General features: G+C 43.4%; 1 long non-coding RNA gene across 1 annotated transcript in view; it reads left to right on the top strand.

Moving 5' to 3' along the window:
* The first annotated feature begins 8,266 nt into the window (after positions 1–8,266).
* LOC141146161 (uncharacterized) overlaps positions 8,267–17,972 on the top strand; it is a 33,455-nt gene continuing 23,749 nt past the window's right edge. Inside the window, exon 1 of the long non-coding RNA XR_012244758.1 lies at positions 8,267–8,378. This is a non-coding gene — a long non-coding RNA (uncharacterized lncRNA). The remainder of the gene's footprint in view (positions 8,379–17,972) is intronic.

Here is a 17,972-nt window from a genome sequence, read left to right as displayed (position 1 = left end):
TGGAATAGCTGGTGTGCAGGAGCCCCAGGCAGAGACCGGCCATTTGAACAGCCGGCTCTGACTGAGGGTATATGTAAAGGTACGCCACCAACACCACGTGCGTGAACGCAGGGGGGGGCGGGAGAAGGCGTCCACACCTGGGTCAAACCGCCAGGCGATTGGCGCCAAACCGCTCCCACACAGGTCACGCAGAAGATGCTCTCAATGGCAGCGTAATGACGTCATGATCGACGTCAAACGCTGGACGTGAGGACCGTGGCGCCGATGCGCGAAGGGGCGTCCTCCCGATCTCCCGAACACCACTGTGCAACGGGAAAAGGGAGGACCCACGAGGCGCATCGCAGCTCCCGCGATAAGGAAAAGACCCCCAGGCTCAAGACCCCAAACCTGCACACATCGCCAGAGCGGCAGGAGCGCATGGATATAAGAATTGTAAATAGTGTAATCATATAGGGAATGTAACTTATGAGGTTTAAACGTAAAACCTATGCCGAGAATGCCATAAATTGCTGTCGCTAATAAAATAAATAAATACATGTATCAATATACCCTGAATTTGCTTAGCCAGTCCCGATGTGTAAATCCCTAAGTAGGGAATGTACACATCTGAAACTGCACCTCACGCATGGATGGCAGGGGAACACTGCTGATCCAATACTCCAGCCGCTTCCATCCCTATACAAACTGTAAAAAAGAGAGGGGGAAAGGTTTGGGACTTTAAATGAGGTGCGGGTAAGCGCCTCCATCCATAAATTGAATCTAATCGAGAGGGAAATGGGGCTTCCGGTTCACCTGTCTCGCTCGCCCCTTATCGCTCCCACTGCCGGGACTGGTGAGTGTATTTGGTTAATTTTTTATAAATAATATTCTTTACTCTTATACATAATGTGGTTTCACCATAAACATTTAATCTACAGGAACCTGTTGCATCTGCTCCTGACGAGTGGAGACAATTCCACAAAACGCGTAGAGCTATTGGATGCTGCAGAGACACATACTACGCTTTGACGATGTTATAACATGAACCCAACATTTGTAGATTCCTTTATGTGATTATTAACACAGATGCCGGGCATGCTGTGTCTAGCATTTTAAGGCCAGACTGCTGTCATATACTATTCATTAACCTCATGAATTTATCTTTATTTATGTCTATATTTATATACTTTGTATCACTGTGTCTATACCTTGTGCTTTTATGTATATATGAAAATTACCATATTTACTTTGTTATAAATAAAATTGTATATTTATATCATCACCTCCGCAGTCCAGCCGCTTCATTTAAAGCCCCATTTCCCTCTCGATTAGAAGTACTGTGAATTAAGCCATTTAAAGCTAGGCTCTGAAGAAGAAGGCCAGTCCTTCGAAACGTGTCAGCCTGAGGTGTCTCATCCAGGACCCCCCACTCCCAGGTTCGGTGATTTGAGCAACTGATGAGAGATAGCCAGACATGTGACCTGAAGAACGTGTTTTTAAATTATGTTTGTGAGTAGACATCTTTATGATTTTATTCATATCTTTTAATAAATCTGTTGGATAATGCGCTAGGCCAGGGTGCCCCCCCCCCCCTTTTTTTTTTTTTTTTCTTTGTCAAAAGAAGTTTATTGAGTATACAATGTTATAAAGATACATAAAGTAAGTTTACAAGGATCTATAAAGTAAGCTCATTGTTTTACAGTAGGGTTTATATAGGTAAATATCATGAAATTTCAAATATTAAACATTGGGTTCACGTAAACCTAAATTAAAGATATATATAATTTCCTTAGTTACTTTTGTAGGTATTTAAATGATTTATACCTACTATACATATTGTTTACAAGTAGAGTGTATATAGGTCAAATAAATTCTGATAATGAGCTTTAATCGTAAGGTGGAGAAAAGGAAAGAGAAAGAAGAAAAAGGGTTGAAAGGTAGAGGTATGGTCCACAAGGTTGTCCCGCTCGTCAGTTTATTATTCTTCTTAGTTCTCTTTGAAGCCTTAGAATGGGTGTCTCTGTAAGTCATTTAATCTGTTACCATGGCAACAGGACAGAGTCATTGAAGTTTGACAGGAACTGTTGTTTTATCCAAGGATGCCAAAGTTTTTCAAACTTTGGAATTTGATTTTGATCGATGGCTACCATCTTAGCATGGGACATTGTATTATTCATTCTGTGAATTGTTTCTGCTAGTACCAATGTAGGAGATTTCCATGCCTTGGCCACTGTTTGTTTTGCAGCTGTTATTAGTTGGATCATAAGTTTGAATTGAGAGAGTGTTAACCATTCCGGTTTTAGATTAAGTAAAGTTAAATATGGATCTGGTTGTATTATTTTTTAAAATATTTTAGATGCAATCACGAAGACTTCCTTCTAGAAGGTTTGGATTACTGGGCACGTCCACCATATGTGTAAATATGTGCCTATTTCTGGGCATCCTCGAAAACAAAGAGCTGAGGTATTAGGTGAATATTTTGCCACTCTAGCGGGTACAAGGTTCCAGTGAGTTAGGACTTTATAATTTGTCTCCAGTGCTAAGATGTTGGGTGAAGATGACTTAGATGTGAGCCATGTGTTAGACCAGTCCGTGTCTTCTAAAGTTCGTCCCAGGTCCTCCTCCCACCTCTGAACGTAAGAGGGTCTATTAAGATTTGCTACTCCATATAATTGATTATAAAGTGATGAAATTGTACCTTTAGCAAATGGATCTTTTGTACAGATTGATTCAAAAATGGATAATTGGGATAATGGTGTATCCCCCTTTAGGAATGGTGTATAGAAATTTTTGATTTGGAGATATCTAAATATCTCAGAGTTTGGTAGATCATATTTTTCTCTAAGCGATGGGAATGAAAGGAATGATTTAGATGCTATGAAGTCATTTAGTGTCTGAATGCCTGATGTTGTCCAAGCTTTAAAAGAATTTGGGTAGATCCATGCATGATAAAAGGCCGGATTTCTGATAAAAGAAAGGAGAGGATTGTGTGGAGATTGTAACTGATATTTGGTTTTTAGTTTATCCCAGAGAGATAAGAAGTGTTTAGTTATGGGATTATGAATTTTAAAGCGGTCTTTAGGATCAAGCCATAATAAATTTGATATTAATAGAGGGTCATTTTCTGAAGCCTCTATAAATACCCATAATGGGATTTCCTGTTTTGCATGGTATTTGGACAGACTGGCCAAATGTGCTGCTCTGTAGTAGTTAGTAAAATTAGGGTATCCCAGGCCTCCTTTATTTTTGGGAAGATGTAGTGTGTGTATAGGTATACGTGGTTTAGAAGAGCCCCATATAAACGAAGTTGCTCTTTTTTGTACTATTCTCAAAAAATAGGAAGGAATTGGAATAGGGAGGACTCTGAATAGATAAAGCAATTTGGGTAGAATAGTCATTTTGATTGCATTAATCTTCCCTATCCAGGATAAAGGAAGTTGCGACCATTGTTTTATTAGATTTGTGATCTGTCTTAATACAGGAGGATAATTGGTTGAGAATAAGTCAGAATGAGATGCTGTTAAATGAATTCCAAGATATGGGATTGATTTTTCTGCCCATGTGAATGGGAGTGCAGCCCTAGCCGGGATCAGTTCCATGTTTGTGAGTGAAATATTAAGCACTAGGCATTTCTTAGGATTAATCATAAGGCCGGATAGGGCTGCAAATCCATCAAGAGCTGGTATTAAGTTAGGACCAGAGACCTGTGGTGATGATAGAAAAAGTAATATATCGTCTGCAAATATACATAATTTGTGTGCAATACCTCCTACTTCAATGCCAGTTATAGTTTGGTTTGTTCTGATGTATTGGGCCATGGGTTCGAGTATAAGGGCAAATAATAAGGGAGATAATGGGCAACCCTGTTGGGTACCTCTTTCGATATTAAAGGCATCAGATTTGTATCCAGCATATTTTATATAGGCTTTGGGTTTATTATATAATGCTTTGATCCATGTTAAAAAGTGGGGTCCAAAACCCCATTTTTGTAATGAATATTGCATATATTGCCAGGATACTGTGTCAAATGCCCTCTTAATATCGAGAGATAGAAATCATAAAGGGATTTTCCGTTTTTTTGCAATATGTGCCAATAACACTGCCCTGCGTATATTATCGCCTGCCTGTCTATTTGGCATGAAGCCTACTTGATCTCTATGTATTAATTTTCCTATAATGCTATTGAGGCGTTTTGCTATTATTTTTGCTAATAATTTAATATCGAGGTTTAACAGAGAGATAGGCCGATAATTCACACAGGAAGTATCATCAGAAAGGGGTTTTGGGATCATACAAACAATTGCCATTAGTGTTTCTTGCCGAAAAGAATATCCATCTAGAAGTTTGTTAAAAGTTTCAGTGAGAATGGGAGAGAGTATTTCTGAGAATGTTTTATAGTATAAAGCCGAGTAGCCGTCTGGGCCTGGTCTTTTGTTAAGTTTTAGGTCTTTTATGGCGTTAGCAACTTCATCTATAGTTATAGGCTCATCCAAACTGCTTTTTTGATTCTGAGATAACTCAGGTAAGGTAATTTTTGAGAAGAAGGATTCAGCCTCTGTAGGATTAAATTCATTGTTTGTCTTGTATAAAGTTGCGAGATGTGAGTGAAATTTATGGACTATTTTAACTGGATTACAAGTGTAAACATTTTTTGATAATTTCAAACGTATTGGTTTGAAAGATTTGTTAGTTGAATTTAATGCCCGAGCCAAATATGTACCTGGTTTGTTTGTATTCATGTAGAAATTGTGTTTGGAGCGTTTGAGGGATTTATCAACTGACTCAGTGAGAAATAGATCGTATTCCAATCTAGATTTTTCCAGATGAGATTTTGTGCTCTGAGATGGATTATCTTGAAATGATATGTAGGCTGCATTAAAATTGAGTTCTAGTTTTTTTGCTAGATTTTTGCGTTCCTGTTTAAATAGTGCCATTTGTCTTTGTATTGTACCACGCAAGACAGGCTTATGAGCTTCCCACAGTGTTATTGGGGAGATGTCTGTTGTATTATTAATTGATATGTATTCCTTTAAAGCTTGTTCAATGGCCATCTGATGTAGTGGGTGTTTGAGCATTATGTCCGGTAAGTACCACGTTGGGTCATGCGCTTTTGGTATGGCTGAGGCTATAGTAGTGTATACTGCATTATGGTCAGACCACGGAATCGGAATTATATCTGATGCAATAATTTCTGGTAACATTCCTATTGTTAGAAAAATATGATCTATTCTGATGAAGGTTTGATGAGGGTGCGAGAAATAAGTGAATTTCTTTTTCATTGGGTTACTTTCTCTCCATGAATCTACCAGATTGTATTTGGAAAGAAGTTGAGAAAAAGGTAATCTAGAGGTTATTTTGGATGGTGTAAAAGGTGATTTATCTAGAAATGGGAGAAGGACCTGGTTCGAATCCCCACACATTATCACTGTTCCTATTTTGTGTGTATTAATCACTTGTAATATATGTGAGAGGAATGGTGTAGGTTGTTTGTTAGGAGCGTAGTAGGAAATCACCGTGATTGCTGTATCCATTATATAACCCATGAGTATCAGGTATCTACCTCCTGGGTCTTTAATTTCTGATGATAAGGTGAATGGTGTGGATCGGTGAAATGCAATTAGAGTTCCCCTTTGCTTGGTACAGGCAGAAGCCGTGTAAATTTGTTGATAAAAAGGTGAAATATATTTTGGAGTAGAATCTTTGGTGAAGTGTGTTTCTTGGAGGCATACTATGTGAGCCTTCTTGTTATGGAAAGTACGGAAGGCTTTGGTCCTTTTTTGAGGGACATTTATTCCCTGAACATTCAGGGAAAGTATATTCAGTGGTGCCATGGCAACAGATCAAATAGTTTTGACTTACTTTTTGTTATGCAGAGCTGACTGCGCAGATCAACCTGTGTGGACTGAAGAGATGAATAGATAGAAAAGAAACCAGTGAATTCTGGAGTAAAGAGTAAACAAAAAACATATGAGATTAGATGATACATTGTATAAATTATTTTTTGCAAGTAATCACAATTTACCCGTGAAAGAGAATAAATATCTCTCTCAGGGGAATAAGTGCCTTCGTCACACTCCCACATAATATGGTTGGGAGAATGAGGAGGGCTAATGGGGGTACACGGATCTTCCGCTTACAGGAGAGAAGTGCTATGTCAAAAGACATCAAAATGATGTTTCATTAATTGGAGTGCAGAATATAGTTTTTGTTGAAATTATTTATTCCAGGGTGGTTGTATATGGTTAGTCTTGCCCTAGGCTAAATAATTCAGTTAGAAAGGTACTGTTAATAACTTTGGTATTGATGAAGATAGTTTGAATTATTTTGGGATTTTAACCCTTTTAGAGTAAACAATTACATATTTTATTCATATGCAACTGTTTAGATATGTTAACTCATAAAATTGAGGTTGTATTGCTTCAGATTAGAATAAACAAAAACATAATTCTAGGAACTAGTTAGGTAATAATATATTTGTTTTAAGAAAAGAAAGAAAAAGCTTCCATTACTTCTGGATTATTGAACATATTTGTCCTAAAAAGTAATAAATCTATTGTTATTACCTGATAATATATAACTGAACAAGAATTTCCTTATTTCACTTATATATTCTAAGGCTATATGAATCAGAAGTAATAAGAAATATAACTGGAATGTAACATGATCCCACACAGTGTGTGACTATCAGAATGCAGTTACATTCAGTTATAAATATAGGTTTTTTATAGAGAACCATCTCTTAGTATAATAAATGAAGAGATATCAGGAATTAGGATGTCAGTCCATTGAATCTTCTTGGTCCATGGATGATGTGGCATAACGGCCTCTTTTGTGAGAATGATGATTCCCATTTTGTTCTGAAATTTTCTGGGTGCTGCCTGAAGGTGAAGATGATGCCATTCTTCTGCGTGTGGGAGTGTTGCTGCTTGTGGGTTCTGTCAGATTTAATTTTAAAAGGGTTTGTTGTAGTTCATCTGCTGATCTGCTTCTGTAAATTGTACCTTGGTAGTTAAATCTGACTGAAAAGGGGAAGCCCCATTGATACATAATGTTGTGGCGTTGCAGTTCCATTAGTTGGGGTTTCATGGATCGTCTTTTAGTAATAGTAAGTTGGGATAGGTCAGCAAAAATTTGATAATTGTGTCCTTGAAAATTAAGTTCCTTTTTTTCTCTTGCAGCAATTAGTATTTGTTCTTTCGTTCTGTAATAATGAAATTTTGTGATTATATCACGTGGGGATCCATCTTTCTTTTTGGCTGTGAGGGCTCTGTGTACTCTGTCCAGTTCTAAACGTTCAATAGGGATATCTGGCTTTAGTTCTTGTAATAGAGCAGTAATAGTAGATTGCAGGTCTGTCACAGTTTCAGGTATTCCCCTTATGCGCAAGTTTGAACGTCTGGCTCTATTTTCGTAATCTTTGCGCTTAGTTTGAAGTATTAAATTCTCTTTTTTTAATTGTTCCAATTCTGTTATATTTTCTTGGGTTGTAATTTCAATTTCATCCATTTTTATTTCTAAGGCTGCGGTGCGGTTTCCCAGCTCTCTTATTTCTTTGGTTAGGCTGTTTGTTATTTGGTCTGAGGTTTGTTTTAAAGCCTTATGAAGCATCTTTTCAAATTGTAATAATATTACTGGGGATACTGAGGAGGCTTGTGGAGAAGTTTGTGAGAGGATTTGTTCTGTATCTGACTCAAATGGAGAGTCTTGCTGTGACATTTTCTGTCTGTGAGAGTGCCCTGATGCTGTATCTTGTGAGGTGACTGGAGCTGCTTCAGCTGCAGTGAGTGCCTGTGAGCTCTTTGTGAGGTGATTTGTATTTCTGCCACGGTTTCCTCCCAGTACCATATTTCCTGCCCAAACTTTCACAGTTTGTTCCCTGGGGCAAAAAGGTTCAAATGGATACCTTTTGAGCCTGCAGGCTCCGCTTTGTCCTTCTCTTCTCTCCTCAGCGGTGTGGAGCTCTAACAATGCATGTCTTCTCCGCTAGGCTCCGCCTCCTGCCCCCCCCTTTTTTTTTATTCTTACAGCACTGTCAGGATGACCCCAGTCCTAGAGGACAGCAAGACATCTATAAGATTATCCATGATTTGACCAGGCACCTGTGACATTACACAGTCAGCTGACTGATACTGACTGAATAAAATAATTGCAAATTACTCCAATATTCTTGTAAACATGGGCTGCCCCCTTAATATTTTAATATAGATGTGTGCTCTACTCAAAAATGTGACGTGTGGTAAAGCCAGCATGGCAAATCTGCATACTTGTTTCAGATAAGTGATTCATTACATATTGAGGAGCATGAACACCTGGAAGCTGGCAGCTTGTTAATGGCAGCACAGGTATTACTTGAATTCAGTATTTGGATTTTATTGAAGACGTGGTTTCCTGAACTGCAGGTAGATATACAAGGCAAAAAAGACTGCATCTCTATATTTATTAATACATTTTATTTATTTATTGTTTTAATGCAAGAAGTTTAAGAACTTTCATTTGTCTTGGTGTATTCCACTGTAAAACATAAATCAGACTAGGAAAGGGAGAATGGGGAGAAGCAGTACGGGGAGCCAGTCAATGAACCGTCTTCTAATAAGGAGCCTGCTGATATGAGGAGAGCAGAATTGAGCTAATCAATGTGTGCTGCTTCTCCTTTCACTGTGCAGTCACAGGCTGAAGGATCAAAAAAGCCTGTAAATGTTAACTGCAGCAGAGAAAAATTGGGCCTTCTGCCCTGCCAGACAGGTCTGTTTTGTGAGAAAGAGCTGTGTAATCTCACAATGCAATGGGCAGAAATACAAATCCTTTGGCAGGTAAAACAACTTTAAATATGTTTTATCACAACTTTTAAAAAAAAAACTATTATTGTTATAGCTACATTACTAGTACTCTATTATGTGTAGTTTGGAAGTGTGTCATGCTTTTACTGGTTTGCGCTTTGTCCTCACTCCTTACTATGATGGTCTGCCCTGAACAGTTGAAATGAATGAAATGTATTTGGTAATTGATTTACAGTGCACCCTATTAAGTGCTTAGAGGAGTAGGAGGCATAACTCATAATTGCTATTCTTTTAATGAAAGCATCACAAATTGTACAATGTAAAATTCATAATGGAACATTCCAAACAAATGAATAGTCTTTGCTAAAGACAGCATATAATTAATTGATGTGGGATAGGTCTAGAAAATACATCAAACAGGTTTTAGAACAAGCTTGGTATGTAGAAAGAGCAATCAAGAAGGTTATGAAATGTCGAAAGGGTATGCTTCCTGGACTGAACTCAAATATTACAAAAGATGTATGTTTGTTATTTGCTATGTCTTAAAAACAGACATTAAAATACATTTGTAGTCAGAGTCTTCAAGTAGGAAATGCGATAACCCTAACAACCAAGGCCTGAGGTGTGCCTTGGCCTAGCTGGTCAGTATGCCTGAAAAGAGGGTATACCCTGAATGTATGAATATGAAAAATGTACTATGTGTTTATTTTTTATTTGTTTTTTTATTTTTTTTGCCACGTCAGTGTCCATTTTCAGGGAAGTAAATTTCAACTTTACAGTTCAATATTTACCCGACTCACTATTCACATCATAGTGGCATTTATTACATTTTTTTTTTTTTTTAACCCTTTTTGCCTATTTTTACAAATGTCGCTTAGATGAAATCTACATCGCTTACAGTCCGCAACACAGCAGCAGCCCTCTTCAAAAATGGCAAGTAAAGCAAGTCTAATGCCGCACTTATCTAAACCCCCTTCCCTTCCCCTCCCAACCGCCCCAAAAACCCCCCAACCCCCCGAAGTCCTATATCTCCTTCAACCATAAGCCTCAGAGCCAACTAATTCAACACCACTAATGGACTCCACTCCTGTTGCATTTTACCGATCTCTAACTAACTACACGAGGACCATATTGGTTAGACCTATTAGATTCCCAATACCTCTGCGAATCTTATTGAACATCTAAATTTTTGCCAACCCCTCCATTTTTCCTCATACTCGTCCATTTCCACTCCCTCGGTATATTTCAGATATTCTAAATTCTGGGTTTCACTTGTTTTGTCGTACCACAATGTTGGGTCGCTTCTTTCCTGCCACTGTCTCACTATGAGGCCTTTGGCTACATTTAAAAATTGTGGTATAAGTGTTCTCAGATATGACTCAGTTGACATTCTGAAGCCATGAAATAAGCATGCCCATGGATCGTCAGGGACTACTATTTGGGTTATCTCACGAATAATTTTCCTTATCTCACACCAATATATTTTAATTTCTGGGCATTGCCACCAGATGTGTGCCATTGTACCTAGCTCTTTGCATCCCCTCCAACAATATTGCGAGGTTTCGCTCTGATAATTAGATGCTCTGTCTGGGGTAATGTACCATCTTGCCAAACATTTATAGTTTAACTCGGACACCTTATAGTTTACTGATGTATTATGAACTCGCTTTAATAAAATCGTAGCCTCCACGTCTGTGAGTTTTGATTTTAATTCTGTCTCCCACTTTTTGATGAATACCGGAATGTCTGTTCCCTTCAAATCAATCAACACCCTATAGATCTTCGAAATCCCCTTCTTCCCTGCCTTATCGACACACAATTTCTCTAACGGCTGTAAGTTATCCTCCATTCTAATAGGTTGGGGGAGTGTTTCAATGAAGTGTTTTAATTGGGAGTATCAACATCTATTGATGGCTATAAGATCACTTTTATTTTTTAAGTCCTGAAAAGAACGAAGTTTGCCCCTCTCCATAACATCCTTAAGCTGTGCTCCTTCTTGCAGAATCCATCTCCCACTCAAAATCTCCATACCTGGTACAAAAAATTCTGTGTCCTTCAGAGGGATCAAAGGGGAGTTATACTCCAATTTCTTCCTTTTATGCAATTTATCCCATACTTTTAAAGTGTATCTGGTGATAATATGTGTCTAAGAACTAAGTTTCCTAAAAAGTGGAGGAATCCAGATTACTTTACTCATGTCTACTTTACTAATCGTGTTATCCATTTTCACCCAACGCTTTTCCTTATTACCTTTTGCCCATTCTATAATTCTTGATAAAATAATTGCCTCGTGGTAACATCTAATGTCTGGTGCTCCCCAGCCCCCTTTCTCCTTGTCCCTAACCAGTGTTGCAAAACTTATACGTGGGTTTTCCCTCTCCAAATAAATTTTAAGAAAAGTGAGTGCAATTTTTTGAAATATGCTTGTGGTAATGGAATAGAGAGCATTTGCATTTTGTATAGAATCTTTGGCAATATTGCCATCTTAAGGATGTTAATCCTTCCCCCCCCCCCATGACAGCTGTCCTCTTGTAATTCTGTTCAGCTCCCCCTTGATCTCATTAAGGAGAGGAACAAAATTAACCTGGTATAGAGACTCTCTTGATCTGGTTATCTTTATCCCAAGGTAATTTATCTCTTTTTTTCCCCACGCATATGGGAACTCCTTATGGACCGTACAATCCTTTTTATCCATCTTTTTGATTTCTAGTATTTCTGATTTGGCCGGGTTGATCTTGAAATTTGAAATTTCACCATATTCTTTCAAGGTTTTAAGCAGGTTAGGGAGAGTTATCCTAGGTCTGGTGATATAAAAAAGAATGTCGTCTGCGAAGGCAGCCAACTTGTGTACTTTGTCTCCGTCGAATACTCCCATGAAATCTGGGTTCCGCCTTATCCTTGTTAACAGGGGTTCGAGCGCAAGCACGAACAGAAGGGGGGAAAGTGGGCACCCCTGTCTAGTTCCGTTGGTCATTAAAAATGACTCAGAGAGTCTTCCGTTGACTTTGACCCTCGCAGAAGGACAGACATATAGTGCCTTTATCCATCTGATCATGTTAGGCCCAAATCCTATCTCCTTCAACATACGGAACATAAAGCCCCAGTCTACCCTGTCAAAGGCTTTCTCCACATCGATTGACAGGAGTAGACCTGGGGCTCCACTGTCCCTAATTATGTTTGTATGGTTATCCTGTCCCTCCCTACCAGGGGTGAACCCAACCTGATCTGGATGGACCATGTTGTTCAATATGTTCTTCACTCTTCCGCACAATATTTTCGCAAACAATTTCGTGTCCTCATTGAGGAGCGCTATAGGCCTGTAGCTAGAACAGAGTGTGCTGTCCTTGCCCTCCTTCAATATAATGGTCATAATGGCTTCTAACGCTTCTTCCCCCATCTCCCACTTTACTCCTATTCCATTCATGTACGAACATAATTTAGGAATTAGTAAGTCTTGGAATTTTTTATAGTAAAGTATGGTGAAACCATCCGGCCCAGGGCTTTTCCCCACCGACGTCTCCCTCAGTGTTTTTTTTATTTCATCCTCTGTTATAGGGGCCTCTAGTAAATTATATTTATCTTCTTCTATTTTTTTTAGTCCCAGCTCATGAAAATAAACTTTTGTTCTCTGCCTTTTCTTGTCTGCCTCACTCGTTGAAATCTTGTTATTGATAGAATACAGTCCCTCGTAATAGTTTTGAAAGGTTTTGGCAATATCACTAGTTCTATATCTCACATCCCCGTCCGTAGTCTTGATTTTCTCGATATAGTTATTGGTCTTCTTTTTTTTTAGGGTCTTAGCTAAGTACTTCCCCGGTTTGTTTCCCCCCACATACCTCTCTTTCTTTAGTAGGTTGTAGGCTACACGTGTTTCTTGTTCTATTAAATCTCTCATGGCCTCTCTTTTATAGTGGAGTCTTAGGAGCACCTCCTTCCCCCCCCGTCTGATTTATGCAATTGCTCAAGTTCAGATATCTCTTTCATTATTGTGAGTTTATCTTCCTTTATCTTTCTCTTCTTTTCCGTGCCTGCCTTAATCAAAATCCCCCTGATATGGCTTTGTGGGCCTCCCACACTATGGACTCCGATACCTCCGCTGTTTCATTGGTTTTAAAGTAGAACTCTAGTTCATTTGTTACCAGCTTACTTATCTCTTTATCGCTTAGTAATTCTTCATTTAACCTCCAGCTAGGACTCTTATTATGAATCTGTCCTATGTTTACTGTTAGGCTTACAGGCGCATGATCGGAAAAGGTCATTACCCCAATGTTTGAACCTACGGCTGCCTCCAGCCAGCGATGTTCAATCAGGAAAAAATGAAGTCTGGAATAAGTCCCATGCACGGGGGAGTAGAACGTATAGTCCCTACAGTTGGCATGCTGCGCCCTCCATACATCCACAAATTGAGACTGATGCAATTTCTGTCTCACCCTGTTATTCCAGGCCAAGCTCGTCCCCCGTACATGGGACGATTTATCCTTTCCTGGCTCCAGGCAAAGATTGAAATCGCCAGCCATTATGGGCTGACCTTCCTTGAATTCCATAAATTCGGCCAACCTCGCTATCATAAATCTATTTGGGTTTTTATTCGGGCCATATATGTTTTCCCTTTCAGGAACAGGAACCGTCCCCCCGGGTCTGTCCTTCTCTCGTGTAAGTCAAACCTTATTCCACTGGCAAACCCTATGGCTACTCCTTTTGCGCGTAGTGTAGGTGAGTCTCCGTATAACCAAACTGGAAACTCCCTGGAGAAGATTTTTTGGTTTCTTCCCAGGAAAAGATGCGTTTCCTGAAGAAAAACCACGTCAGCTCAGAGGAATTTTAATTCCTGCAGGATGTTGGCACACTTTATGGGGGAGTTCATACCGCGTACGTTGTATGATATTATTTTTATATTACTCATCTATACTTCGAGATAACTATCCTAAGCCCTGCAACAGAGTGGTATCCAGGACACTTATAACATAAGTTTATTCGTTGGAAATTCTTATCGGACTTCAACCCCTTCCCGATCCCACCTCCCTTTCCCTCCCTCCCCCTTCTTCCCACCCATCCTCCCACCCTTCTCCCCCACCCCTCTCCATCCCTGATGAGGGTACCAGGCCATCCCATGACCTAAGAAACCGTGGCCCCTCCGACACCTCCCGGCCCTTCGGTTGTCCCCCTTGAGGTTGAGCTCGGACTGGGCGACCCTGGACCCAATACTCCCCCCTAAAATAGTGGGGTGCCTGTGCCTGTCCACCCCCCCCCCGGATTCGCCATCCTATAGATCAAAAGATCCTACTTAATTTCAATTTCACTAGCACATGTTTCTTCTCTGCTTATGATCTTTTCATTTTAAATACTGGTTTCAAAGCATGCTGTTCCCCAGAAATTTCTATGTCTCCAGTCTTTTCCCACCAACCCGGGATTTCCACTAGAGGCACATCTAATGCCGCGTACACACGGTCGGACTTTCCGGCATACTTGGTCCGGCGGACCAGAGTGTGCCGGACAATCCGCCCGTGTGTAGGCGCCGGCGGACTTTTCCGGCGGACTTTTTCCCAAAAGCCCGCCGGACCTAGATTTGAAAAAAGTTTTAAATCTTTCCGCCGGACTCAGTTTCGGGCGGAAAGTCCGCTCGTGTGTGTGCTGGTCCGACGGAAAGCCCGCTCGTGTGTATGCTGGTCCGACGGACCAGATACGACACGAGGGCAGGGTATTGCATCTCGCGCTCGCTGCAATAGGAAAAACACATTTTCCTATTGCGGCGAGCGCGGGGCATACCAGGCCCTTAGGTCTGGTATGGATTATAAAGGGAACCCCCTACGCCGAAAAAACGGCGTGGGGTCCCCCCTAAAATCCATACCAGACCCCGATCCGAGCACGCAGCCTGGCCGGTCAGGAAAGGGGGTGGGGACGAGCGAGCGCCCCCCCCTCCTGAACCGTACCAGGCCGCATGCCCTCAACATGGGGGGTGGGTGCTTTGGGGGAGGGGGGCGCCCTGCGGGGCCCCCCACCCCAAAGCACCTTGTCCCCATGTTGATGAGGACAAGGGCCTCTTCCCGACAACCCTGGCCGTTGGTTGTCGGGGTCTGCGGGCGGGGGCTTATCGGAATCTGGGAGCCCCCTTTAATAAGGGGGCCCCCAGATCCCGGCCCCCCACCCTATGTGAATGAGTATGGGGTACATGGTACCCCTACCCATTCACCTAGGGAAAAAGTGTAATAAAACACACTACACAGGTTTTTAAAATATTTTATTAAACAGCTCCGGGGGGGAGATCTTCCTCCGGCTTCGGGGGTCTTCTTCCGGCTTCGGGGGTCCCTGCGCTTCATCTTCTCCCGGCGTCCGGTTGGTTCTTCTCCCAGTGTTCCAGTTCTTCGGCCAGCTCCTCTGCTGTCTTCAGGTAGCTCTCTTGCCAGCAGAGGTCCGGACTCCTGGGCTTCTGGGCTTCTTCTCTTCTCTTCTCTTCTCCAGATGTTGACACGACGCTCTCTCCGGCTGGACTGCTCTCCGAGGGCTGCGTTGTGACTTATATAGGCGGAGACCCCGCCCCCTTTTGATGTCACAGTCCCTGGGCATGCTGGGACTGTGACGTTTTAGGGGGCGTGGTCAACATCACCCAGTGACCACGCCCCCTAAAACGTCACAGTCCCAGCATGCCCAGGGACTGTGACATCAAAAGGGGGCGGGGTCTCCGCCTATATAAGTCACAACGCAGCCCTCGGAGAGCAGTCCAGCCGGAGAGAGCGTCATGTCAACATCTGGAGAAGAGAAGAGAAGAAGCCCAGAAGCCCAGAAGCCCAGAAGCCCAGGAGTCCGGACCTCTGCTGGCAAGAGAGCTACCTGAAGACAGCAGAGGAGCCGGCCGAAGAACTGGAACACCGGGAGAAGAACCAACCGGACGCCGGGAGAAGATGAAGCGCAGGGACCCCCGAAGCCGGAGGAAGATCTCCCCCCCCGGAGCTGTTTAATAAAATATTTTAAAAACCTGTGTAGTGTGTTTTATTACACTTTTTCCCTAGGTGAATGGGTATGGGTACCATGTACCCCATACTCATTCACATAGGGTGGGGGGCCGGGATCTGGGGGCCCCCTTATTAAAGGGGGCTCCCAGATTCCGATAAGCCCCCGCCCGCAGACCCCGACAACCAACGGCCAGGGTTGTCGGGAAGAGGCCCTTGTCCTCATCAACATGGGGACAAGGTGCTTTGGGGTGGGGGGCCCCGCAGGGCGCCCCCCTCCCCCAAAGCACCCACCCCCCATGTTGAGGGCATGCGGCCTGGTACGGTTCAGGAGGGGGGGGCGCTCGCTCGTCCCCACCCCCTTTCCTGACCGGCCAGGCTGCGTGCTCGGATCGGGGTCTGGTATGGATTTTAGGGGGGACCCCACGCCGTTTTTTCGGCGTAGGGGGTTCCCTTTATAATCCATACCAGACCTAAGGGCCTGGTATGCCCCGCGACGGGGCTCGCAAGGTGTCAATCTCGCCGATAAAAGCGGCAAGATTGACATCCTTTTCTAGTCCCGTCGCACCTGAGTCACGTTCAAAATGAACGGACTTGTCCGTGTGTGGGCAAGTCCGTTCATTCTGAAAGTCCGCCGTAACTCCGGCGAAAGTCCGTCGGAAAGACGGGTGGACTTAGCCCGCCGGAAAGTCCGGTCGTGTGTGGGCAAGTCCGTCCGTTTTAAAGTCCGGCGCACCTGGTGGACAAAGTCCGTCGGAAAGTGTGCCGGACCAAGTAGGATAGAAAGTCCGACCGTGTGTACGCGGCATAAGCGGTTACAAAATTTTGCTGTTTCTTCCGGGAATCTTAAGGTAGCTGAACGGCCTTCTTTGCGTCCTATTAGACAGGCTGTGAAGCCCCAAGAGTATTGAACTTCATATGCTTTTAACTGTTCTAGTAGTGGTTTCAGTGTTCTTCTCCTGGCCAACGTCTCAGCTGCCAGGTCCAGAAAGATCTGCAGATTTGTTTCTCCAAACTTCACTGAATGGTTCTTTTTCAAATTAGCCTTATGCCGCGTACACACGGTCGGACTTTCCGGCATACTTGGTCCGGCGGACCAGAGTGTGCCGGACAATCCGCCCGTGTGTAGGCGCCGGCGGACTTTTCCGGAGGACTTTTTCCCAAAAGCCCGCCGGACCTAGATTTGAAAAAAGTTTTAAATCTTTCCGCTGGACTCAGTTTCGGGCGGAAAGTCCGCTCGTGTGTGTGCTGGTCCGACGGAAAGCCCGCTCGTGTGTATGCTGGTCCGACGGACCAGATACGACACGAGGGCAGGGTATTGCATCTCGCGCTCGCTGCAATAGGAAAAACACATTTTCCTATTGCGGCGAGCGCGGGGCATACCAGGCCCTTAGGTCTGGTATGGATTATAAAGGGAACCCCCTACGCCGAAAAAACGGCGTGGGGTCCCCCCTAAAATCCATAATAGACCCTGATCCGAGCACGCAGCCTGGCCGGTCAGGAAAGGGGGTGGGGACGAGCGAGCGCCCCCCCCTCCTGAACCATACCAGGCCGCATGCCCTCAACATGGGGGGGTGGGTGCTTTGGGGGAGGGGGGCGCCCTGCGTGGCCCCCCACCCCAAAGCACCTTGTCCCCATGTTGATGAGGACAAGGGCCTCTTCCCGACAACCCTGGCCGTTGGTTGTCGGGGTCTGCGGGCGGGGGCTTATCGGAATCTGGGAGCCCCCTTTAATAAGGGGGCCCCCAGATCCCGGCCCCCCACCCTATGTGAATGAGTATGGGGTACATGGTACCCCTACCCATTCACCTAGGGAAAAAGTGTAATAAAACACACTACACAGGTTTTTAAAATATTTTATTAAACAGCTCCGGGGGGGAGATCTTCCTCCGGCTTCGGGGGTCTTCTTCCGGCTTCGGGGGTCCCTGCGCTTCATCTTCTCCCGGCGTCCGGTTGGTTCTTCTCCCGGTGTTCCAGTTCTTCGGCCGGCTCCTCTGCTGTCTTCAGGTAGCTCTCTTGCCAGCAGAGGTCCGGACTCCTGGGCTTCTGGGCTTCTGGGCTTCTGGGCTTCAGCCCAGGGACTGTGACATCAAAAGGGGGCGGGGTCTCCGCCTATATAAGTCACAACGCAGCCCTCGGAGAGCAGTCCAGCCGGAGAGAGCGTCGTGTCAACATCTGGAGAAGAGAAGAAGCCCAGAAGCCCAGAAGCCCAGAAGCCCAGGAGTCCGGACCTCTGCTGGCAAGAGAGCTACCTGAAGACAGCAGAGGAG

The sequence above is a fragment of the Aquarana catesbeiana genome, linkage group LG01 (genome assembly GCF_042186555.1).
Source record: "Aquarana catesbeiana isolate 2022-GZ linkage group LG01, ASM4218655v1, whole genome shotgun sequence".
Lineage (NCBI taxonomy): Eukaryota > Metazoa > Chordata > Amphibia > Anura > Ranidae > Aquarana > Aquarana catesbeiana.
Note: the sequence above shows the minus strand (reverse complement) of the source record. Positions and strands in the feature narration are given on the sequence as shown.